General features: G+C 44.4%; 1 protein-coding gene and 1 long non-coding RNA gene across 2 annotated transcripts in view; one reads left to right on the top strand and one right to left on the bottom strand.

Moving 5' to 3' along the window:
- The window catches only part of RNF212B (ring finger protein 212B), a 585489-nt gene that overhangs the window by 485085 nt on the left and 73178 nt on the right, over positions 1-27226 (bottom strand). The gene's annotated exons all lie outside the window — the stretch shown is intronic.
- LOC141089237 (uncharacterized) lies at positions 1640-4849 on the top strand. The gene is made up of 3 exons (XR_012232218.1): positions 1640-1926; positions 4357-4535; positions 4608-4849. It is a non-coding gene; the product is annotated as an uncharacterized lncRNA (long non-coding RNA).

Genomic DNA, 27226 nt, shown 5'->3' with positions numbered 1-27226 from the left:
ACACGCCCAGTGCTGTCCAATTGGTGAAGTCTGTTGCACTAACTGGTCAAGGATTTTTCCTCCTGTGATGTGACACCATGCGCATAAAAAACGCAAACCCATGGAAAACGCTTGAAAACGCATACAAACGCTGTTTTTTTTTGGCTTAACGCGCACGATGATGCGACAAAAAAAAGCAGCGTTTACAAACGTGTGTATGCGTTTTTGTCACACGTTTGATGTGTGCACCAAACGCAGAGCAGAAAAACGCTAGTGTGAAACTAGCCTTAACCCTTCAACACTTGGTAAGCTCTTCCTGCCCTTGTTTCTTTACCCTAAATCACTTTTTTTATGCATACTTTGTACTATAGGCATCATATGGAGCGTCATTACCTGGTACTGCACCATGTGTTATGGAAGCCCTTATATTTGGTGTTTAAAATTCTGGCGTTATGAATCCATAAACATGAGCGGTTAGGTACATTTGTCTGAGGGTGATACCCCCGTACTTTGGGACGTTCCTGGAAACAAGTATCATGTCTTTGTAATATCCGTGGGCTTTTACAATATATTGTGTCCTCAATAAATATTTTTCAGTAATTTTTTACCGCAAACTCCTTGTTCTCTGGTATTTTCAATTGTATTGGGAGTAAGTAATAGGTGTTTGGCTGGTTTTTACTGTGCATCCATAATACCAATTATGCAGCTGGGTTGTTTGACAGTACTTATATATTGCAATGCATTAAACCTGTCAGTATAAGGGCAGATGCAGAAGAGCATATTTTTGGTCTGAGTGTGATCCGACAAAACATCAGCTCGCGCTAAGACCAATGTTAGTCTATAGGGCTTTTCCCATGTCCGATTTTTTCCTCAGACACAGACTTTTCGAAAAAAAAAAAAAAACTACATGCCCGAGTTTCATCTGGTATTTGGATCAAACTCGGCCATACAAGTAAATGAGTGTATGGGAGCCTCAGACTGCACTTGGATAACATCTGAGTACAGTCCGATTTCCAAGCATTGACAGAATGAAGAAGATGGAGAAATATTTGTGTCCATCTCCTGTGTGTGAATGATTCCTGATGGCTAAGGCCAGATTCATATTGTGTTAACACTGCACGTTCAACGCATAGCGTTGACGGGCTGCGTTAACGCTATAGCATAACGCGATATGTGTTATGCTATACTGCTAGCGCAGATGCTCCATCTGCGCTTGCGGTGACGGAGCCTCAGACACTGCAGCCCGCGTCTGAGGCTCCTTCACTGAATGACGGCACATCGCGAACACGTGCCACTTTACAGCGTGCGTCGCGATGCGCCCGACAATGGAGGGCAATGGCAGCGTTAACGAACTACGTTACACCGCGTTATGCCGTCTAAGGCCTCTTTCACACTTCAGTTTTTTGCCATCAGTCAAAATCCGCCAAAATTTGAAAATGGCGGATCCGCTTTTTCTTGTTGCGGATCCGCCAATTTCCCCATTGGGATACATTAGTGGCGGATTTTGACGGATGGTCGTCCGTTGCGTCCGATATTCGGCGGATCCGCAAAATTCTTTGCGGATTCTGTCTGAGGGGGACGGAGCATGTAACGTTTTTTTTCGCCGTCAAAATGGCGGATGACGGCGGATCCGCAGTCATCAGCCATGCGGTAGAATGGGGCCCTATGGGCGGCGGATCCGCGATTTTGCGGAATCCGCCGGCAGGATCCGCAAAATCGCACTGCGCATGCCCAGAAAAAAAGATACTTTTCCAGACAGTCCCAAAACTATATAAGATGGGCTAATTGGGCCCAGACATGCAGTAGCAGCCAGACAGCAAGCCAGCCAGACCACCACCAAGCCTGCAAGACAGCCACCAAGCCTGCCAGACCACCCAGCCTGCCAGACACCCACCAAGCCTGCAGCCACAGCTATCAAGAGGCCTGCCAGTACCAGCTTTACCAAGTGTGAGTATACCTATGACATTTCTGTGTATGGCCTGCAAGTGTGTAGCCTGTGTGTGTGTGTGTGGTCTGCGAGTGTTGCATGTCTGTTTTTTTTTTTATATTTTTTTTTTCTGTTGCTTGTGTACTGCATTTTATTTTCATACAACTGTAATTATATTGTATTTTTTATGCTGTGATTGCTGCGATTGAGTGGTGTATGGTATGTGGTGTAATTGGGCCCAGACAATCCGGCACCAGCAACACTGAATACTCCAAGCAAGATATCCGACTCCAGCCTGCCTGACAGAGAATTCAACTAGAGCTATAAAACCTGTCTGCCCAGCTGCAAGTCTACCACCTGCAAGACCCCTGGAGCGTGTGTGTGTATGTGTGTGGCCTGTGTGTGCATTTTTATTTTTTTATTTTTTTTCTGTTGCATGTGTACTGCTTTTTATTTTCATAAAACTGTAATTATATTGTATTTTTTATGCTGTGATTGCTGCGATTGAGTGGTGTATGGTATGTGGTGTAATTGGGCCCAGACAATCCGGCACCAGCAACACTGAATACTCCAAGCAAGATATCAGACTCCAGCCTGCCTGACAGAAGATTCAAATAGAGCTATAAAACCTGTCTGCACAGCTGCAAGTCTACCACCTGCAAGACCCCTGGAGCGTGTGTGTGTGTGTGTGTGTGTGTGTGTGTGTGTGTGTTTTGCATTTTTTTTTTTTTTTTTTTTCAATTTTTTTTTCTGTTGCATGTGTACTGCATGTTATTTTCATACAACTTTAATATTGTATTTCTTGCTGTGATTGTGTGGTGTAAGGCTGGTTTCATATTTGCACTTTATAGCGCAGTGATAACCTGCACACGTCCGCCACTAATCCCCGTCCCATCTGGTCATCACCGCCTACTAGCACACATGGACGCTTGCGATCTGCACACCCTATCTTTAGTATGGGGTGCGCAGATCGCAAGCGTTCATGTGCGCTAGTAGGTGGGGATTAGTGGCGGACGTGTGCAGGAAATAGCTGTGCTATAAAGTGCAAATGTGAAACCGGCCTAAATGGTATTGTATGTGGTGTTATTGGGCCCAGACATCTACATCAAACACCAGCCTGACTGTATCAGTCAGGCTGGTGTTTGATGTAGATGTCTGGGCCCAATAACACCACATTCAATACCATTTAGGCCGATTTCACATTTGCACTTTATAGCACAGCTATTTCCTGCACACGTCCGCCACAAATCCCCGCCTACTACCGCACATGAATGCTTGCGATCTGCGCACCCTATCTTTATCATAGGGTGCGCAGATGGTGCGCTGGCAGGATTTTACCGTGTGCTGCGCACTTTTGAAGGTGTGCCCTTGTGCGCCAAACGCAGCATGTTGCATTTTGGCGCGCACGGCACACCTTCAAAAGTGCGCAGCACACTGTAAAATCCTGCCAGCGCACCATCTGCGCACCCTATGATAAAGACAGGGTGCGCAGATCGCAAGCGTTCATGTGCGGTAGTAGGCGGGGACTAGTGGCGGATGTGTGCAGGCCATCGCTGCGCTATAAAGTGCAAATGTGAAACCGGCCTAAATGGTATTGTATGTGGTTTGGGCCCAGACATCTGGCAACAGCCACACTGAAGAAACCAAACCAGACATCAAACACCAGCCTGACTGATAGAATTTCAAACTCCGCTGCAAATCTTCCACCTGCAAGACACCTGGAGTGTGTAGCCTGGCTGTGTGTTATGCGTGTTTGCGTTTTTTTATTTTTCATGTATTGTGGTATTTAAAATAAAGAGCAGAGTAGCTCCTATTTTTTGGAAAAAAAAAAATAATAAAAAAATAAATAAATAAATTGTTTTGAAAAAATCTCCTTTGTATCATTTTAAAAAAGGTAAAATTAAGTTACCATAAAGGTAATTGAAGTGTTCTGGTATACAAGTGTGGTTAAAAGTGAGATTGCAACATACCATGAAAAAATGGGTATACACAACTGAGTTTCAGGGAATTCAAAACCATGCAAACACAGTGGGTATACACAGAAATTAAACACCTTCAATCACTGGTTACATACGCTGTTGAGAGTTTCAGGGAATGCAAACACTGGTATACACAGCAATTACACACTACACGCCTTCAATCACTGGTTACACTCGGTGAGACCTTTAATCACTGGTTACACTCTCGGTGAGAGTTTCAGGGAATGCAAACTGGTATACACAGCAATTACACACCTTCAATTACTGGTTACACTCAGTTACAAAACACAAAGAAAGTAGGTTTACACAAAATATTACACACCTTCAATCACTGGTTACACTCTGAGATAAGGGAATGTAGACATGCAAACACTTAAAATTGCGTATAATTAGTTTCAGGGAATTACACATACAAAATGTGGTTTGTTTTTTTTTTGGTTTTTTTTAAACTTTCATATCATTTTCTTTCAGTTCACACAATGAAGCGCCACCATACCGGCAGACACGGCCAGCCCAACCGTAGCAGAGATTCAGACCGCAGCAGGGATCAACGCAGCAGACATGACCGGTCAGACCGCAGCAGAAACAACCCTGACCGCAGCAGAGAGGAACAGCCACACCGCGGCGTACAGGCAACCATTAGTTTCCCTGTATGTATAAAGACCTGAAAGCTTATTATGATCCTTTGTATAGTAGCTTAACAAGTGTCTTTATACTTGCAGATCACTTCAAGCACTACCAGCAGGGTCGCAGCAGAGAGAGCAGCAGCAGAGAGAGCCAGCCAGGCTGCAGCAGAGAGGGCCAGCCAGACCGCAACAGAGACTGCCAGCCAGGCCGAAGCAGAGACTGCCAGCCAAACATTTTCCCTGTAAGTATAAAAGCCTGAAAGCTTATTATGATACTTTGTATAGTAGCTTAACAAGTGTGTTTATACTTGCAGATCAGTTCAGGAAGCAACACAGCTGCCCCAAGCCGTAATGTCTTCTCCTGAAAGCTCCCCCTCACATCATCAGCGAGCTGAGGTAAAAAAAAATTTGTTTTTTTTTATTTAAAATAATTTTTTTGTGGTTAAAAACACTATCCTATTATGTTTTAACAGGAAGCTGATTCAGAGGAGCTTCCAGGAGGAGACGTGCAGGGTGGAGAGACACACGGAGGGGGTGCGCAGATTGTAAGTTTAGCACATACACAGATACATAATGCTACACCCAACACAAACATTCATCACAGTGCACACACCATAACTATGCATCCATCCAAACATTTTTTTTTTTTCCCCCCCCAGTCTTCAGAATCCGGTGCCCGCACTAGAGTGACTCCCAGGACATCCCAGGGTCGTGAAGGTGATGCCTCTGGTGGTCGGCAAACGGTAAGTAACCCTATTTTGATAATTGTTTAAATGAACATCATGTGTTTGAATATAATGTAATTTTTTGCTTTTTGTTTTTTATCTTCACAGGTTTCACAGCGTGCTCCCCGCAGACATCAGGAGGAGGGTGTCATTATTGATACTGATGACCTCATCCATGAGGTGGAAATCCGGGAGCCGCTGTGGAACATGGCAAACCGTCTTCATGCCGACCAACCAACCACCCGACGGCTCTGGGATGAAGTCTGTTCTTCAGTTATTGACAACTGGGAGGAACTCAATGCGAGGGCCAGGGATTTTGTGCGTAAGTATTACAACTTCAGTAACTTATATTTCCAGCATTTGAAGTGTTGAATACTAAACCTTTTTTTTTTTTGCTTCACAGGTGACAGGGTTATCACACGGTGGCGGTCGCTCCGGGATCGCTTCAAGAGGGACTACAACAAAGATTCAGACCCCGAGTGGATCGTCGGGAGGACGCCGGGGACCCCAGAACAAAAACTACAAAGCCCTGGCGTTCCTGCGATCTACAATGGCGTGCAGAAGGTAAATATTCCCCAAACAATTCCTGTAGTAGAAATGTTTAACCAATTTTTTTTTCAGCAGACTTAAATTAAATATCAATATTTTTAATATACATTTTTTTCTTCTTTTTTTTTTTAGCACCATCTGCAGCACTCGGGAGTCTGCATCAGAGTTGCGTCCCTCTGGAGTGATCCCTAGTGAGACCGCCCCCGGTGACCACATCGAGGTATCCGACCCCTCTGTACCTACCCTCTTGTCTGATCCCTCTATCCCCTCCACCAGCACTGGAGCAGCAGGGCAGACTTCATCACATGAAGCTGCTGGTGACGACTTGTTCCCTGTTCCCCACCCCTCAGACACTGCCGCAACATCTCGACCAACTTTTGGTTCTGGCCGGCAGCGTCTGAGGAGTCAGGAAAGGCTGACCTTGTCTGACTGTTTGAGTCTAAACTCAACTGTTCAACACGGTTTCCACACTTATGGACAACGGTTATCTTCTGGGTTGACCATGATCAATCAAAGTATCATGGAACTCAGAAGATACATGGAACAGATGAGTTTAGAATCAAACCAGACACCGAGACATACCTTTTTTCAATCTGTTGTCCGGCAAATGGAAGGTTTAAGTACTCACCAGCAGATGCGTGTGATGCAAGCCTGTCAGAATGCTCTAGTGGAAGTGCTTGCTGAAGCATCTCTTCCTCCCCCTGTCTATCCTTCCACAGTCCATCCTCCCCCTGTCTATCCTTCCACAGTCCATCCTCCCCCTGTCTATCCTTCCACAGTCCATCCTTCCCCCGTCCATCCTTCCACCACCATCCATCACACAGCCGTCCCTCCTCCTACCACTCCCTCTCCTTTCTCTAGTTCCCCATTCCATTCTTCCCAGTACCTACCTTCCCCATTGCATTATACCCCAATGCCCTCGCCATACCCACCCCCACATACACCTTCAATGTACCCACAAACCTCGTCTGTCCATCCACTCCCGTCCCAACCACATGTGTTAAACCCCCCTTCCACTTCTGGTCCTCACCAACTCCCTCCCCAGTCCCCTACCCCCCCCTCGATGTGGTCAACCCTGTTAACCCCCCCTCCAATACTATCTCCACCCAGCATTATCATAGTTTGTAATTTTTCTGTTGTAATATACCAAAAAAAAAATTAAAAAAAAGGTAATATACCAAAAAAATTAAAAAAGGTAATATTATACCAAAAAAAAGTTACCAAAAAGGTAATATACCAAAAAAAAGTTACAAAAAAAGTGAAAAAAAAAAAAAAAAAAAAAAAAAAATACAGTTAATACAAATTGTCAGAAATAAACTGTTTTTTTTCAAAAAACTTTATTGTGATGTTTATTTTTTGCTTCTTTATTCAAATTACACCAGTGGTGTAAAAGGTAAACACAACACTTGGTAACACAACACTTGTTAACACAACACACAACACTGGGTAATATTTCACAGTACACCGGTGGTGTACAAGGTACAAAAAAACACTTGGTAGCACAACATTTGATAACCAACACTTGTGAACATTTCAAAGTGTAAAACGCTTGGTGCACAACACTTGGTAACTTTACGCTTGGTACACAACACTTGGTAACTTTACGCTTGGTACCCAACAATTGGTAACACTGCAAAGTGTAAAACTAACCAAATCACATGGTAAAACACAATGCTTGTGCAAAGCAAACACTTGGTAAAATTTCAGATAAAAAAAAAAAAAAAATTACTCACAATTGGTATGAAGAAAATTATATCATGTCATCTTGCCAGTCCACTTGTCCCTCTGGTGTAACAAAATAATCTGCAAAGGTATCCCTAATTCTTGCCACTGAACCAGTACTCCAAAAAGTTTGCTGCTCATAATCCCACAAGGTGGTTTCATACACATTTTCATCGATGGAAACTGGTTCCTTTGAAAGGACAAAATTGTGCAGGATTACACAGGCCTTTACCACCTCATCCACAGTCTCTGTTTTCATTTTCATGGCCGTTAACAGTACTCTCCATTTGGCAGTTAAAATTCCAAACGCGCACTCCACCACTCTGCGCGCTCTGGTTAACCGATAGTTATAGATTCTTTTCTGGTGTGTTAATCCACGACTACCATATGGCTTCAGTAGGTTTTGAAAGTTGAAAAGCATCGTCGCCAACGCACACAAAAGGCATTGGTGGGCCTGTTGTTCCAGGGAGTGGTCTTGGAGGTGGGAAGTTAAAATTGTCTCCATACAAGCGACGGCCCATGGTGGAAATCTTGAACACCTGAGAGTCATTAGAACGACCGTATGCATCAATGTCCACGGCAATGAATTTGCAGTTTGCATCCGAAATGGCCATAAGCACAATAGAAAAGTATTTTTTATAGTTGTAAAACTGTGAACCAGATCCCATGGGTTTCACAATCCTGATATGCTTGCCATCCACGGCACCGATGCAGTTTGGAAACTGGCAGATTTCTTGAAACTTCTCTGCAATCTCCAGCCAACTCTCCTGTGTTGGCTCTGGGATGTATTCCTCCTGTAGAGAATCCCATAATGCCCGGCAGGTCTGTTGTACAATTCCAGCAATAGTGGAAATCCCAATCCGGAACTGGAAATGGAGGGAGGTGAAGGATTCTCCAGTTGCCAGGAATCTTAAAAAAAGGGAAAAAAAGTAAAATTAATACAAACTACAAGCCATAACATAACAATAAAAGCCTGCAGAATCTGAAACATTTTAAAAGGTAGATAACTTACCGAAGGGTCACCATCAAACGCTCCGCCGGTGATATAGAAAACCGCATGTAGGTGTCCCTTCTCCGGATTTGTTCTCCAACACGATCCACCAATATCTCAAAGAATTCCATCCGCATGCGCACGTAGTTGAAGAACTTGTCCGGATTCTCCCTCAATTCCAGGTACAGTGTGGAAAAAACGCCACGGGTGAACCTCTGTGCATTAATGGGATGAATCCACTGGCGCCGTCTCCTCATACGCAGGATTCGCAGTCTTCTTTTCTCCCTCTCGATAGCAATAATTGCCAACCGATTCAAGTGAAGATCCAATTCCACACAGAAGCTGTCAATACTCGCAATAACTCCTTCCAGACTCGCACTAACTCCTTCCATCGCTGCCACTAGCTCTAAAACCTTTCAAAGAAATTGTATCACAACACCCTAGATATATTTCTCCCTAGTTTCCAGCATCCAATCACATTTGAGAGCATTTTCCAAGAGCGAATCATATTTGGGAGCATCCCATTTTGGAGGTGTGGAAAAACGGATCCGCAAGAAAACGGATCCAACGGATGACAAAACGGATGCAAACTGATCCGTTTTGTTGAGGATCCGCAGTAAAATCGGTATGGCGGATCCTCAACAAAACGGATCCGTTCCATCAGTTTGCATCCGTTTTGTTTCCATTTTTTGCGGATCCGCCATTTTCAAATTTTGGCGGATTTTGACTGATGGCAAAAAACTGAAGTGTGAAAGAGGCCTTACATACTGCCGAGACATAATGTGAACCCAGCCTAAGCCTAGAATGATAATATTTCAATAAATTAAAAGTTATTAAGGAAAATGCATTATTATCATACCCTCTTAAAGGAAAAACCGTCATGGGTTGAGCAACAGCCAGTGCACATTTTTTTGAGATGGAAAAAATATAAGCTTTTTAATTATGCTACCACTGTAAATGAGGACAAAGATATGCTAAAACCTGTCCATTGCATCTATATACAGTTAGGTCCATATATATTTGGACAGAGACAACATTTTTCTAATTTTGGTTCTAGACATTACCACAATGAATTTTAAACAAAACAATTAAGATGCAGTTGAAGTTCAGACTTTCAGCTTTCATTTGAGGTTATCCACATTAAAATTGGATGAAGGGTTTAGGAGTTTCAGCTCCTTAACATGTGCCACCCTGTTTTTAAAGGGACCAAAAGTAATTGGACAGATTAAATAATTGTAAATAAAATATTCATTTCTAGTACTTGGTTGAAAACCCTTTGTTGGCAATGACTGCCTGAAGTCCTGAAGTCTTGAACTCATGGACATCACCAGATGCTGTGTTTCCTCCTTTTTGATGCTCTGCCAGGCCTTCACTGCGGTGGTTTTCAGTTGTTATTTGTTTGTGGGCCTTTCTGTCTGAAGTTTAGTCTTTAACAAGTGAAATGCATGCTCAATTGGCTTGAGATCAGGTGACTGACTTGGCCATTCAAGAATATTCCACTTCTTTGCTTTAATAAACTCCTGGGTTGCTTTGGCTTTATGTTTTGGGTCATTGTCCATCTGTGGTATGAAACGATGACCAATCAGTTTGGCTGGATCTGAGCACACAGTGTGGCTCTGAATACCTCAGAATTCATTTGGCTGCTTCTGTCCTGTGTCACATCATCAATAAACACTAGTGACCCAGTGCCACTGGCAGCCATGCATGCCCAAGCCATCACACTGCCTCCGCCGTGTTTCACAGATGATGTGGTATGCTTTGGATCATGAGCTATACCACGCCTTCGCCATACTTTTCTCTTTCCATCATTCTGGTAGAGGTTGATCTTAGTTTCATCTGTTCAAAGAATGTTCTTCCAGAACTGTGCTAGCTTTTTTAGATGGTTTTTAGCAAAGTCAAGTCTAGCCTTTTTATTCTTGATGCTTATGAGTGGCATGCACCGTGCAGTGAACCCTCTGTATTTACTTTCATGCAGTCTTCTCTTTATGGTAGATTTGGATATTGATACGCCTACCTCCTGGAGTGTTGCTCACTTGGTTGGCTGTTATGAAGGAGTTTCTCTTCCCCATGGAGATTATTCTGCGATCATCCACCACTGTTGTCATCCATGGGCGCCCAGGTCTTTTTGCATTGATGAGTTCACCAGTGCTTTCTTTCTCAGGATGTACCAAACTGTAGATTTTGCCACTCTTAATGTTGTAGCAATTTTTCGGATGGGTTTTTTGTTTTTTTGCAGCTTAAGCATGGCTTGTTTCACCTGCATGGAGAGCTCCTTTGACCGCTTGTTTCCTTCACAGCAAAACCTTCCAAATGCAAGCACCACACCTCAAATCAACTCAAGCCCTTTTATCTGCTTAATTGAGAATGACATAACGAAGGGATTGCCCACACCTGTCCATGAAATAGCCTTGGAGCCAATTGTCCAATTACATTTGGTCCCTTTAAAAACAGGGTGGCACATGTTAAGGAGCAGAAACGCCTAAACCCTTCATCCAATTTTAATGTGGATACCCTCAAATGAAAGCTGAAGTCTGAACTTCAACTGCATCATTGTTTTGTTTAAAATTCATTGTGGTAATGTCTAGAACCAAAATTAGAAAAATGTTGTCTCTGTCCAAATATATATGGACCTAAGTGTAGCTGTGTGAAAAGTTTGGAAGAGTCAAATAAGCTGAAAAGCAACTTTAAAACGAAGAGTAATGTTTTGTGGTTAGATTAATTTTTAGACTAATATTTCATATAATATGGTGTCATATGGTGTCATGTTGTCAAACAGTTTGTGTCAGTAATCCAGAATAAAACTGTTTGAAAAGTTGCGAAATATCTTTGCAATTTTGCAGTTTTATGCCAGTTGTACAGTTTTTTGGTTTTTTTTTTTTACGAAAGTCAGTAGAGCTTAAGCAAGAGGGGGCATGGTCAAGCACAGGCCGACAAATTAATCATACTCTACATCACTACTGTGGCTTAAAATAAACTTCTTATTGAATAAGGCACATTTTACATCAATGACCCTGCCAGTCTTGAGGAATCAGCCAATATCTGGGGAAAAATCAGTTAGGCCAAGTTCACACTAGGTTCTTATGCTGCGCTATTTTTCTGCAGCAAAATCTGCACTCTTGGCAGAAAATAAGCAGGATAAAAAAATGCAAGTTTTTAGTGCGTTTTTTGCTGCGTTTTTCAAAATCCCAAAGTTCAGCATGGCTTCCACCACAGAGACATGGACACAGGTCACCAATACAAGACATGTGTTCAAGAAAAAATACACATACAAATTTAACAGTGCGGAGGTGAATTGGTCTGGAATAATTTACCTAAAGGGCTTGTCACACTAAGCAATATCGCTATAACGACACTGGTTTTTGTGACGTTATAGCGATATCGCTATGTCTGATACTTACCACCAACGGCTCCCCCGCTGGTTATCGCTGATCTCGCGAGAACGTCCTGGGCCATTTCTCGTCGTCAGCTTCCTGCTGGGCTTCCTGCTGTGGAGACGAGCGACGCATGGACGCGGGCGGGAGGACGTCAGGATCGCCTTGTCTGACAGGTAAGTAGCGACCCCCGACCCCTGCTATGTCGCTGGTGAGATGTGCCTGTGTGGCAGCTCACTAGCGACCACTTAGCGATGCACCAGCGATCCTGACCGCGTCATATCGCTGGTCGGGATCGCTGGTGCATCGCTAAGTGAGACAGTACCTTAAGGCACTGGCATTGAGTTTGTAAGACACTGTTTAACTTTCACACTTTGTTCAGACATTGAGTTGTTCAGGCATTGTTCAATCTCACAGGATGGTCAGCCACAGGCATTGTTGAATCTCACACCTTGGTCAGCCACAGGCATTGTTCAATATCACACCTTTGTTGGCCAATGTTTACTTTATACACATCACTAATTTAATTAAATTGTACTAATTCAAACTGCCATCCTTAGGTGACCAAGACAAGATGCCTGGAAAAAAATCACAAAAATAAATGGCTTTCATATACTGCTATAATTGTTTTTTTTAATAAAAAACACTACAAAACCTGATACCAGCATTTTTGCAGTGGTTTATTTCATCACCCATTGCTTTTAATGGGTGAAAAATACTGAAAAAATGCTGAAAGAAGTGACATGCTCTATGAAGAAAAAAACATGCAAAGCATGAGATTTCTGAAACCTCATAGGCTTTGTTGGTACTGTAAAACGCAGCTGAAAATTAGCATTAAAAACACATTTAAAAAAACTCAACAAAAATGCCTAATTTGGACTTAGGCTGGAGTCACAAACAACGATTAAAAAAATCGGTCCGATTTTAACGGTCCGAAATCGCACAAAGGTTTCTTCACCATGGCTCCGTCTGTGATCCGATTTTCCAGCGTAGAACCGATTTTATTCGCATTTAAGCATCCGTTTGACATCCATCTGGCGAGATTTTCTCGCATACTTGCAAAATGGACATCTAATGGAGCCCTATGACAGGTTTTCAAACATAAAGGAAAGAATAGATATAGACACATATACATATATATGTGTGTGTGTGTGTGTGTGTGTGTATTCTAATTCATGCAGTTCTTCATAGCAGAGTAGCCACTGTAACATTTGCCGGCTTCTGTAAATTCATTCCCCTACCCGACATGAAATGACACATGGTTTACATATAGTTAGCCATTTCATGTTTTTTTTTATGTCTATCACTAGTAATTAGATGAGGGGTTTTGTGTAAAATTTTGGAGTTGTAGGTGTTAATTTAAGGGGTTAATTCGTTGTAAAAATTGCAGAGACTCCCTGCAGCCTCAAGTAACGTCAGCGGAATTCCCAGCAATTTTTTACAACGAATTAACCCCTTAAATTAATACCTACAACTCCAAAATTTTACACAAAAACCCTCATCTAATTACTAGTGATAGACATAAAAAAAAACATGAAATGAAATGGTTAACTATATATAAACCATGCGTCATTTCATGTCGGGTAGGGGAATGAATTTACAGAAGCCGACAAATGTTACAGTGGCTATTCTGCTATGGAGAACTGCATGAATTATATATATATTGTATTCTATGTGTCAATATCTATTCTTTCATTTCTTTATTTAACCTGTCAGTGTGATTTTACTGTATTGCTAAATGAATTGCCGGCTTTTTGTAAAGGACACCGGGTGCAATTTTATCGCAACTCACATATCTGGTCCGTTTGTAATCCGATTTTTTATCGCTCCCATAGACTTGCATTGGCGAGTCCGATCCGAAAATCTGTGACAATCGCAGCATGCTGCGATTATCTCGGTCCGAGGAAATGTTCAGAAAAAAAATCGGATGATGGGAGCTGCCCCATAGAATAACATTGGGACGAATGCAATGTGATAAAAAATCGCATTGCATTCGTCCCAATGTTATTCTATGTTGCTGCTCCCATCATGCGTTTTTTTATCGCATCCGTTCCTCGGACGGAGACAATCGCAGCATGCTGCGATTGTCACCGATTTTCGGATCGGATTCGACAATGCAAGTCTATGGATGCGATTAAAAAACGCATTGAAAACGCACCACATATGTGACTTGCGATTAAATCGCAAGACTTCTCCTGGTCAACAGGAAAGAGCATCAGGCATTGGCATTGGATGTCAATTTGATGCTTAGATGCGAATAAAATCGGTTCATCGCCGGAAAATGGGATGACAGACGGATCCCTGGACAAGAATTCTTTGTGCAATTTCGTACCGTTAAAATGGGACCGATTTTTTATTCGTTGTGTGTGACTCCAGCCTTATGTCGGGGTCACACTAACCGACGCAAAATACGGTCAGTATTTTACATGCGTAATACGGATGAATGGCCCCTAAACAGTGCTCCGTATGTCATCCGTAATCAAAGTGTGGTCGCGTATTTTGCGCATGTAAGCATCCGTATGTAATCCGTATGGCGAGATTTTCTCGCAGGCTTGCAAAATGGACATATAATGGAGCCCTATGACAGGGTTTCTAACAGAAACCAAAGAATAGATATAGACACATAGAATGCATATATGTATTCTATGTGTATATATCTATTCTTTCGTTTCTTTATTAAAACTGTCAGGGTGAGTTTACTGTATCTCGCACTGAATTGCCGGCTTTGCTAAAAGACACCTGGTGCGTATTTCTCGCAAGTCACATGTGTGGTCCGTGTGTAATCCGTATTTTTTGCGCACCCATATGTCATGATTTGTAGTTTTGCCCTGTCCTGTATTTTGTATAATATGTCATTTAACTTTTCTCTGGTTCATTTGCTGTAAATTAACCATGTCTCCTTCCCCCAATACTTTGCAATGTCTTGTGATGTACCTGGACCATAATCTAATTTAGGCTTGTGTCAACAGCTAGTGGAACTTTGGCTATTGATTTCCTAAGCAGAAGATAACCTACAATACACACCCTGTAGACTCAGTGGAGCCCTTACATTTCTAGAATCTTCTGATGGACCAAACCATTGAATAGTAGGTGTGACCCCTACCCCCCTTCAGATGGGCTGATCCCAGGAGCCCTGACGATACATTCTTGTTTTAAGATCAGATGTGAGTTGGATGCTAAAAGAGAAGGACGAGGCTGTCTGAGGAAGCCTCGGCCTCTGTGTGATCGTGGTGGATTTCTGGGACTCTTAAAGGACTATGGTTTTGTGATCTGGCACAAGGATTGTCGGGAGGTGCCCCCGAATCAGTTTCCTGTGGACTTATTTTGGGACTCTGCAAATTACCTTCGTGTTGTTCCTGTTTTCTGGTCAATAAATCTGTTGGATCGTTCCCAGGCCTGTTGTCCCTCCTTGCTCTGGAGAATACTCCCGTCACACCATAGACTTGCATTGGCGTATTACGGCCGTAGTACGCTGACAATCGCAGCATGCTGCGATTGGCACGGAGCGTAGAATACGGATGAGAAATATACGGCTGGTGCGAGGGACCCCATAGAGAATCATTGGTCCGTGTGTAATGAGTGCTTTTAGCGCCTCTCACTCAGCCGTATTCCTCGCCAGTGTGACCCCGGCCTTAGACTTAGGGCGGTTTCACTCGTCCAGATATTTCTGGTACCGAAAAACACGGTACCGGAGATATTCATGTCAGTGTGTTTACGTGGCACATTCGTGTGGCAACCGTGTGCTGCATCAGTACCACACGGACGGCCGCAGGGGAAGTAGCGCTACAGTAAGCGCTGTTTCCCTGCTTGTGGTGCTGAACGCGGCTGTCATTCTTCCCTGCTCTACCGGCAACAGCGCGAGCAGGGAAGACTGAATGAAAAAAAAAAACGGCATGGGGTCCCCCTTATTTTTTTAACCAACCCGGCAAAACTATACAGGTCATTTTCCCACGGTGCTGAAGTCACAGGAGTTCATGCCGTCAGCGAGCACAGACTCAGTGACGTCACCGCTAGTCCCTGAGCCTGTGCGCGCTGCTTTCCATTCATTTCCCAGTAGTCTACAGCCCGAACGGTCGCATTAGCACCGCTCCGGCTGTAAACTGATTAACCTCCAGAGATGGATTTACGCCGTGGGACTTGACTGAGCGCCGGACAGGTCTGGTATATTGTTGGTTTGTTTTTTTTATTTTTTTACAGGTTATCAATGGCTTTCAGAAGGCTCCGGGGCGGCCTGTGGAGGGGGTCTTTATGTGGTGCTCTGCTTACATATTCACCCTTATGGCTTATGATCCTTCACTGACCTACCCATTATTTAACATACTGAATATACTATTGTTTGAAAAAAAATAATAACAACATTCATCATGCAGGCACCGGAGCCTGTGCTGCAGCAAGATGTATAATATGCATCTAATAATTTTATTTAGGCATTTTGTTTTGTTGGAAAAAACAAATCTTGATCAAAATGGTACTGGCGGCCGAGCAAGTGCAGTAGCATTTATCAAGTTCCGATAAATGCTCCTGCGCAGGTGCCGCTATTTTGCCAGAGAAAAAAATTAGGCTCCATCAAGATGGCGCCAGCGGCACCTGCACAGTAGCATTTATCGGAATGCGACAGATGCTAATGCACAGGTGTCATTTTGATAGAGAAAAAAAATTGGCTCTATCAATATAGCGCCTGCGCAGTAGCATCTATTGGAACGCAATAGATGCTACTGCACAGGAATGGCCGCCAGCGCCATTTTAAGATTTTTTTTCCCAACAAATCGCCTAAATACGATATATAATGTGCATATATTCATTTTATCATGCCACAGAGCAGCCACGGCTGCTGGCGCATGCATGATGAATGTTAGTTTTTTTTTCTTTCAAACAAAAGTATATTCAGTATGTAAAATAGGGGGCAGGTCAGTGAGGGTTTAGAGACCTATCATAAGCCCATACAGATGAATAGCTAAGCACAGCACCACATGAAGACCCCCCCCCACAGGCCGCCCGGGAGCACGAGAATCTGATTAACTGAAAACTGCAAATAAAAATTAAACAACAACCACAAGACAGATTTCACCATCCAAGGTATAATATTAAGGCCGGGGTAACACTTGCAAGAAACTCGCACGAGTCTTGCATCTCAATACCCGGCACTGCCGCCGGCACTCAGGACCGGAGCCTGTGGCTGCATGTATTTCTATGCAGTTGAGCGCTCCAGTCCCGAGGGCCGGCGGCAGTGTTGGGTATTGAGATGCGAGATTCGTGCATGTTTCTCACAAGTGTGACCCCAGATGGTGTGAACTCATTTTCTGGTCTGCCTCTGGTTTCTGGTGAGGGAACTGGTTGTGCTGACAGAGGAGTTGTGAGTTCTCTTTCCGGGCTCCCTCTGGTGGTGGCAGGATGTACTGAAGCTGATCTAATTAACAGAGACCTGCCACCTGATAATGAGGAAGAGGAGTGGACATCTGGAGTCTCAGACTGGATTTAAGACAGCCGACTCCCTATTCCCATGCTGGTGATTTTTTTCTGCCTCCTGAGGTCTTAGTTTCCAGCTCAGTTCCTGCCATCTCAAGCTAAGCTGTCTTTGCTAATATTCACATTTGATTTGGTTTGGTCTATTCAGTTTTTGTGTGGTCAACCAGCCCCGGGTGGGGCTGTGCTGAATTTCCACTGTTATGTCACTGTATGTGCCAGTTTGCTTTTTGTCCCTTATTAGATTGGCCTCTTTTTGCTCTGTTCTTAGAATATGCCAGAGTGCTGATATAGTGGGAGAAGTCTAGTGACTTCAGGGTATTTTTTGCTATCAGAAGTGTTGGACATTTTTGCAGGGTTTTTTGGCATGATTGCAGACAGTATCTTTCCTTTCCTGTCCTTTCTAGCTAGTGTGGGCCCCATCGTTTGCTCAGCCTATTTTCCTACCTGTGTTCGTGTTTTCATCTTGTCTCACCGTCAATACATGTGTGGGGGCTGTCTATTTCTTTGGGGTCTGCTCTGGGGCAGTTTTGGATTTCCCCTTTTCTTGCTTTAGGCTTATTTAGTCCTCCGGCTGTGATGAGGCATCTAGAATCATCGTAGGTACGCTCCACGGCTGCTGTTAGTTGTGTGGTTAGGATCAGGGGTCTGCAATCTGCGTAGTTACCAACCTCTCTGGTTTTCTGTGACTTGGCTTGGTCTTGTTTTCCTCCTCGGTGACCCATTCATAACACCCGGCCTTATTAGTATAACGGCACTGACCTGACAATGTCTGTAGGTTACTGAGCACAATCCTGCTGACAGGTTCCCTTTAATGGGAATCTGTCACCCCTTTTTTTGAATATGAGCTGCCGGCACCGACATCAGGGGCTTATCTACAGCATTCTGTAATGCTGTAGATAATTCCCCGCTGTAACCTGAAAGATAAGAAAAAAGAGTTAATTATACTCACCCTGGCGTTCGGTCCGGTCCAATGGGTGTCGTCGTCCGGTCCAGCGTCTCTCATCTTCATACGATGCCGTCCTCTTCTTTCCTTCCTGTCGTGGCTCCTGCGCAGGCGCACTGCTCTGCCCTGTTGAGGGCAGAGCAGAGTCCTGCAGTGCGCAGGCTCCGGGACAGGGCAGAGCAGTGCGCCTGCGCCGGAGCCACGACAAGAAGGAAAGAAGAGGATGGCATCGTATGAAGACGGGAGGCGCTGGACCGCATCACCCATCGGACCAAGACCGGACCGCCCCCCGGTGAGTATAATCTAACTCCTTTTTCTTCTCTTTCAGGTTACATCGGGGGCTTATCTACAGCATTACAGAATGCTGTAGATAAGCCCCTGATGTCGGTGCCAGCAGCTCATTTTCGAAAAAAGGGGAGACATATTCTCTTTAAGAGGGTGGTACTAATCAGCAATTAACAGCTATCTCCACTTGTATGCTTATATAGGAAACATTGTCTATCACCAATTAGGAAAGTCAAATTGAACCTATCCTCACGTGTTGTGGCCACACATTGTTTTTCCATTATTTTAATACAATGAGGCAAAAAGCACAACAGCTGAAATGTGTGAACGCAATGGACTGCTAAGTCCATGATGATAAGGAATTGTAATAAACCACAAATTATACTGAATATTTCCCACAAACCTATAAATCAATCTTCTCTGCTTCTCCCTCTATAATATGTTGCCCATAGTTTGCACAGAATGTCCTTGCTGATGGTTGAATTGAAATAATTTTCAGTTGTAAAATACACACCATAAATATTCAACAATGTTACTACATTCCTACAGTGTGCTTTTTATATAGCATAGAAAGTGGTTTTTATTAGAGTATGTTTCCAAGTTCAGGATTTGCTGCGGATTGGACGCTGCGTACAGCCGCAGCGTCCAATCGGCAGCGTCCAGATGTTACAGCATAGTGGATGCCTCTGGCATCCCTGCGCATATGCACAGGCGGCACGTCTTTATAGACCGCAGCATGTCTATTTAGCTTGCGGAGATGCTTGGTCTCCACAAAATAAATAGCACCGTTCTAGGAATAGGATGCGGTAATTCCACATGTGTTCAATGAACACTTGCAGAATCACCGTGCGTACAAAAGCTGGCAGCGCTTTGGGGGGGTATCCGCTGTGTTCAAAGCGCTGCCAATCCGGAACGTGGACACATACCATTACACACCGGAAGACGGTCAGCATCCAATGTATGAAAATAAGCATGTAAGAGCAAGTACTAGGGCGAAAGGCAGCACAACTCAGCATTGGGTCACTGCCAACATAACTGCAGTCTTCAGCAGCATTTAATCAACCCTGAGCTTACTCTGCTCAGCAATTATTCAGATTCTTCTTAACCCTCACCCTACCTGAAGCAGGCAGAAACCAGAACTTAAAAGATAAAGAATTGAAGTTTAGTCTGGGCGGAAACGTCAATGTCATCATAGACTTTGTGTATTAAACTAGTAACATTGGTTACAGTTAAGATCAGCACAATGTGTGCTAGCACATGAAGAAAAGTACCCTACCATTACAGAAACTTTCCAAGAGCATGGGGATTAGAGAAACTGAGGAGCTTTGAAGTGCAGCACAGGCTGATAGTCAGCTGATACGTGGATTAGTAGAAAGACACCAAAGTGGGTCAATGAGAAAAAATAATACCAGGCACATGAAATTCTGGCCACAGGAATCTGTCATCAAGCCTGCATCACATGTACCTTTACCTAAAAAGACTGCACACAGTGTTCACTGAGAAATCATTAATAGTTAGCTCTCATTAATTAACCCTCCGTCAGGCGCAATAGATCTGACAGGCACACAGTAATTAGTTTCACTTCTCTCTCCTTGCCCACTTATCAGAAAACCCCACCCCTCCTAGTTATCTCCTGACTCTACAGGCTCTGTGAAACCTGATATCGCAGTGACTCAGCAGACCTTCTAGTGAGCAGATATCAACACTTTGGCTTCTCAGGCACATTGCGCCTGATTTCAACACAAATTGAAAGGTTAGTATTTTCTTTTTTTATTCATCACGATTGTGTATTTAGCTTGTTTTATGAAGGATTAATGCTAAGTTAGTGTACATAAGTACTGTTTTCTTAGACAAAAGGAGGGTGGCTTCTAAGGCACATTGCGCCCTAAGGCCTCTTTCACACATCAGGTTTTCTGCTTCAGGCGCGATCCGGTGCTTTTGACTAAAACCGGATCCGTCGAAATGCAATGCCGGATCCGGTTTCCCCCCCATTGACTTGCATTAGAGCCGGATCGAGCCGGATGGCCATGCGTTTCATCCGATTTTCGCCGGATCCGGCAATGTGACGCGATCCGGCGTCTGGAAAAAACGTTGACTGTAACGTTTTTTGTATCCGTCGAAAAAGGCGGACACGCAGGATCCGGCGTGTCCGGCTTTTTCATACAATGAAAGCCTATGAGCGCCGCAATGCGCCGGATCCGGCAACAGCCGGATCCGCCGGCCGGATCCGGTTTCTTTGGTCTGAGCATGCTCAGTAGCTCTGCCCACAGGACATATATAAAAGCAAGACAATGGGACCCTCAGCCACACCCAACATGCCACCCAAGCCAAGAACCAGGAGCAGGAGAAGGCAGCAGACATCTGCAGCAGCAGCACCATCAGCACCACCCCAAATGGAGCAGCATGCTGAACAGCGGGAGGGGAGTCCAGCAGCAGATGAGAGACGGTAATTATCAAATCCCCCATTCCTCCAAACTAGGGCTATGGAATATCAAGATATTCATTGGCCCTTTGTTTCTCTTTATTCAACAGCCGCCCAATAGATGCAGCAGCAGCAGCAGCAGCAATGGCAGCAGCAGAAACACCACCCACAGCCATGGAGTCTGGCCATGAGGAAGACAGCACATCTTCAGGGAGCCCTCCCTCGCATCGTCAGCGTTTGACGGTAAGTTTTTATTTCCAAAATCCATCATCTCTGTAATATATGTGTATTCATTGCCTTTTATTTCAAAACAGGAATCACAAGATGAAGAGGAGCTCCCAGAAGAAGAAGGAAGGGGTGGACAGACACTTGGAGTGGGCTCACAATTGGTAAGTTTTTTGCATCAAACGCAGAAACACAACATCACACTACACACAACACATAGAAAACAATGTTCTGCAGACCACACACAGCAAACAAATGCCTACATCCAAAGACATAACATTTTTTGTTTTCTTCTCTAGTCTTCCCAATCTGGTGCTCGGCCAAGAGGTCCTCGCAGTGCCTCCCAGGGTCGTCGGCGACAGCAACGCGGCGGTCACCAGCGTGTAAGTATAAATATTTTTGCTTTGTTTTTTTTGCACTTTTTATTTCATTTCTTTTGTGGAGGCTAATTATGTTATTTTTGTCTTTTTCTTTAACAGCCTTCACAGCGTGCTCCCGACTCTGACGGTGAGGATGGAGGGATTGATGTGGACCGCCTCATCGATCTCGTCAGAGAAAGGGAGCCGCTCTGGAATATGGCTGACCGACGCCACGCTGACCTGATCGTTACCCGACGACTCTGGGAGGAAATCTGTTCGCTCCTTGTGGACCGCTGGGAGGACCTCGAAGCTCGGGCCCAGATTAAAGAGCGCAAGTATATACAGTACCGGTTGCTTGATTTAAACCAGTGTTTCCCGAACTCCAGTCCTCGTGGTCCCCACGGATCATGTGTTCAGGATTTCTATTTACTTTGGAAATCCTGAAAACATGACCCCTGGGGACCATGAGGACTGGAGTTTGGGAAACACTGATGTTGTATACTAACCACTTTGTCCTTTCTCGTTTCAGGGGAGAGAATTGTGAAGCGGTGGCGGTCTGTGAGGGATCGTTTCAAGAAGGAGTTCAATAAAGAGATGCGGGCCCCGAGTGGATCTGGAGGACGCAGGAGCAAGTACAAGTACGCACGAGCCCTGTCGTTCCTCCGGGAGACAATGCTCACCAGAAGGTAAATATTACACACCACATGTGACAAAAAAATGTTTAGATGTAACTTTTTTTTTTCAGCCAGGGCCATACCATGTCACTATTTTAATTGTTTTTTTTTCTCTTTATTCCACAGCACGGTGAGCAGCACTCGGGAGCCTGCACGATTGGACCCTTCTGAGGCGATCCCTGAGGAGACCGGCACCGAGGGACACTTCGACCGCCCCGGTACATCTGCACCTTCCCAGCCTTCCCACACATTCGACCCATCTGTCCCATCCACCAGCACAGGAGCATCGTGGCCGCCTACATTACATGAAGCTGCTGGTGAGGAGATCGCTTTCCCTTTACCCCACCCTTCTGCCCCTGCCACCTCTAGTACACCTGCGGGTACTGGGCGGCAGCTGCAGAGGGGTCAGGAAAAGACTTATGCGCCAGAGTTCTTGCATCTGAATGCATCTTTCCAGAACTGTCTAAAAGTCTTGTCAGAGCAAATCTCCGCAGGCTATCAGCAGATCAACTCCAGCATTCTGGAGGTGAAGACACTTCTGCAAACCATGCATTCAGAAGCAAGATCTTCGCCAAACCACACCTTTTTCAGGTCTGTTGTGGAGCGCATGGAAACGCTCTCTCCTGCCCAGCAGATGCATGTAATGCATTCATGCCACGCTGCTCTCCAGCAAGTTACCTCCCAACCTCCTCCTCCCACCACAGTAGTTCCTCCACCTGCACTCCCTCCAGCCACTTTCCATCCTCCCCCTCCTATTACATCTACACCCCCTCCAGCCACTTTCCATCCTCCCCCTCCTATTACATCTACACCCCCTCCAGCCACTTTCCATCCTCCCCCTCCTATTACATACCATCCACCTCCCCAGCACCATCCACCTCCCCAGCACCATCCACCTCCCCAGCACCAGCAACCTCCCCAGCACCAGCAACCTCCCCAGCACCAGCAACCTCCCCAGTACCAGCAACCTCCCCAGTACCAGCAACCTCCCCAGTACCTGCAAACTCCCCAGTACCAGCAACCTCCCCAGTACCAGACATCTCCCCACTTCCAGCAACCTGCCCCGTACCAGACATCTCCCCACTTCCAGCAACCTGCCCCGTACCAGACATCTCCCCACTTCCAGCAACCTGCCCCGTACCAGACATCTCCCCACTTCCAGCAACCTGCCCCGTACCAAACTCCTTCCCCATACAACTTGCCATCAACATCATCTGCTCCTACAGTCCCTGCCCAACCCTCCACTCCAGCACCCACCACCTCTTCTGCTTCCCACATGTCCACCCATTCTGTAGTTTTTTCCACACCTTCACCTCTAACTGTTCCTTCCCCACCACGATCCCAGTCCTCTCTCCACACTCCCAGTGTCGAAGTGTCCCGCAGCCCCTACAGCAGTATTTCCACCACACACTACACAGATTTATAATGTGTGTATTTAAATAAAAATGACCAGTTTTATGGTTTCAAAGCTTTATTAAACAAGTTTATTAAAATTTTAAAAAAGTTTACTAAAAAAAACATTTTTCAATAAAAGTTAAATTATTTTACACTGGTTGTCTGTCATTTCTTTCTGCGGCGAAAAAGGTTAAATACAGGGTATTTAAAAGGTGAAATGGTATTCAAAACTAGGTATATAACTGTGGGTAAATTTTAGCTTTTTGCCACCGTTGTGTTCCTGGTTGTGTTTGAAGCAAAGTATTTCACCTAAAAAGTTGTGTTTATTGTTGGTGATTTCATAACAATGTACACAACTTTTGTTAAAAGGTGAAATACTTTGCATAAAACACAACCAGGTACACACCTGTGGCCTAAAGCTAAAAATAGAGACCATGACAAGATAGCCAACTTTGGTTGGCAAAGGTATATACTGTTGGTACAGAAGGTACACAAGTTTGGTTGGGCACAAATCTTTCACACTCTGTCATCCTGCCAGTGTACTCTGCCTTGAGGTGACATAAAGTATAGTGCAAAATTGTCCCTCATTACTGAAACCGTCACAGAACTTCTAGTGGTAATGTCATGGTAATCTTGCAAGGTGGTTTCTTCAGAGGTGTCCTCAATGGAAATGGGTTCCTTGCAGATAACAAAATTGTGGAGTACCACGCACGCTTTGATCACCTCGTCCACAGTTTCTGTCTTGAGGTTGATCACAGTCAATAGGACCCGCCATTTGGCTGTCAGAATACCAAAGGTACATTCAACCATTCTTCTTGCTCTTGTGAGGCGGTAATTAAAAATGCGTTTTGGTCTTGTCAATCCTCTGCTAGAGTACGGTTTCAAAAGGTGTTCTGACAGCTGGAAGGCTTCATCCCCTACACAGACAAATGGCATAGGTGGACCAGATGTTTGCGGCAGCGGTCTAGGTGGTGGGAACTGGAAGGTGTTTCCATACAGTTTACGCCCCATGGCAGACAGTTTGAAAACTTGAGAGTCATTGGAGCGGCCATAGGCCCCAATATCAACTGCAATAAATTTGTATTCCGCGTCAGCGATGGCCATGAGGACAATTGAAAAATATTTCTTGTAATTGAAATATTCCGATCCCGATCCAGCTGGCTTTACAATGCGGATATGTTTCCCGTCCACAGCGCCCAAGCAGTTGGGAAACTGACATATCTGTTGAAACTTGTCAGCAATTTCAATCCACCTCTCTGTTGTGGGCTCTGGTAAAAACTCTTCAGCTAAGGAGTCCCACAGTGCACGGCATGTGTACTTCACTATTCCAGATATGGTGGAAATCCCGAGTCTGTACTGGAAATGCAGTGACGAAAGGGATTCTCCAGTTGCAAGAAATCTGTGGGGAATTAAAAAACAATAAATTAGTTTTAAATCACAGCATTACATACCAAAACTGAGCTATAACACTTGGAGATACAAACTACCACCAACAAGATTGCAGTGAAAGTGTGCTCTGATGCGATCACATCCAATAAATGTGGCTTACCTTAAAGTCACCATCAGACGCTCTGTGGGTGAAAAAGAGAAGCGGCAATAGGTGTCCGCTTTTCTTATGAGGTGTGCAATGCGCTCCACCAAGTAATCAAAATTCTCCATTTTCATCCTAACATATCCAAAAAATTTATCCGGGTTTCGTCGAAGGTCCATGCAGTGTAGAATAAACCCCACGCGTCATTCTCTTGGCTGTGATGGGGTGGATCCACAAACGTCGTCTACGATGCCTGATGCGCTGCTGTCTCGCTCTCTCCTTCTCCAGAACAATCACCCTCAAACGATTCGCCTCCGCTATAAAATCCGCCAAATTCTTCAAAATATTTCCAATGACAACATCCATCTTCGCCAGTAACTTGCTCTTCTCTCCAACCTGCACTTTCTCCTCTACAACCTGTCAAAGAATGGCTGTAGGAACATGCTATATATAGTTTTCCAGTAGCCAATCCCGTTCGGAAGGCCACAAGGGTCAATTTTAAAAACCGGATCCGGCGTAATCCGTCGAAAAACGGATAGAAAAACGGATGGACCGGATGAGACGGATCCGGTTTTGTCTGTCAAGAAAAAGACGGATCCGGCAGAAAACCGGATCCGTCACATCCGGTTTTACTAAACATTTGCCGGATCCGGCGTTCCGGCATGACGCCGGATCGCGCCTGACGCCGAAAACCTGAAGTGTGAAAGTAGCCTAACACATACTCTTTCTCTCTTGCTTCAGATTTTCTGCTGCAATGGCCAGAAAACAGTATGATTCATCTAAACCCCTTCATTTAGAAGAAATGAAGATTTTTTTGTTAGAAGATGATGAGGAAGAACCAGCAGTAACTGAGGATTTAGAGGAATCTAGTGACATTTCATCTGAAGATGAGGTAGCAGAATGTAACACTGATTCTGGAACAGAGCAGGATGGTGATGACACTGATACAGAGGAAACAGACACAGATCTAGCTTATTATTTGGGCAAAGATAAAAATACAAAGGACGTCCCAAGGACGTTCCAGAACAAACACCGACTCTACCACCTTCTAAAAGACGCAGTTGTACTACCTGCTCATTTGTATCTGGTTTCAGAAGGCTTTCTAAATATGACTGCAAAATATGTAAAGAATCAATCTGCCTTTCCCATGCAACTTTCGTCTGCCAGCCTTGCTTTTCTAAGTGTACCTGTGCTGCTTCTGCTGCAATTGAAACCACTGAAGATGAGTAGAAAATAATTAAGTAACATCTAAGTGCAATATCCTTTAAGTTTTTTTCCATAATTTTATATTTAAGCAATAGTTAAGTAAAGATAACTGGAGCCTATTTGGCGGTACTACCGAAAAGTGGTACTTTTAGTTTTAATAAGTTTATGGTTAATAAATGTTTTTTTTTGCATCTGATTTGGTGTAATCTCTTTTAATACATTCCTATGAAGGTCACTGACTACTTCTATAGTCCTGAAATTGAAATATGTAGCTACTATAGGTGGTTTTCTGACCTGTGCTTGTCAGGCACATTGCGCATGAACTGAGGAGAATCTATATTGCACCTGACGGAGGGTTAAAACATCAGTGATTTTTATTGTACAACAATTTTCCTCAGTGCTTAAGGTACTGTCACACTTAGCGATGTACCAGCGATCCCGACCAGCGATATGACGCATTCAGGATTGCTGGTACATCGCTAAGTGGTCGCTAGTGAGCTGTCACACAGGCAGATCTCACCAGCGACCGCTGGGGACGGGGGTCGCTACTTACCTGTCACACTAGGCGATCCTGACGTCCTCCCGCCCGGCTCCACGCTCGTCTCTCCACAGGATGCCCAGCAGGAAGCTGACGACGAGAAACAGTCCTGGATGTTCTCGTGCGATCAGCGATAACCAGCGGGGGAGCAGTTCGTAGGTAAGTATCAGACACAACGATGTCGCTAGCAATATCGCTATAACGTCACAAGTTATAGCGATATTTCTAGCGATATCGCTTAGTGTGACAGTACCTTTAGTCAGTATGTTGTTTTTTCCATCAAAGCCACATCAGATTATTTTTGCATATGTGA

Source organism: Dendrobates tinctorius, unplaced genomic scaffold, assembly GCF_039654945.1.
Source record: "Dendrobates tinctorius isolate UK_male_01 unplaced genomic scaffold, ASM3965494v1 ptg000044l, whole genome shotgun sequence".
Classification (NCBI taxonomy): domain Eukaryota; kingdom Metazoa; phylum Chordata; class Amphibia; order Anura; family Dendrobatidae; genus Dendrobates; species Dendrobates tinctorius.
This window is presented reverse-complemented; position numbering and strand designations above follow the sequence as displayed.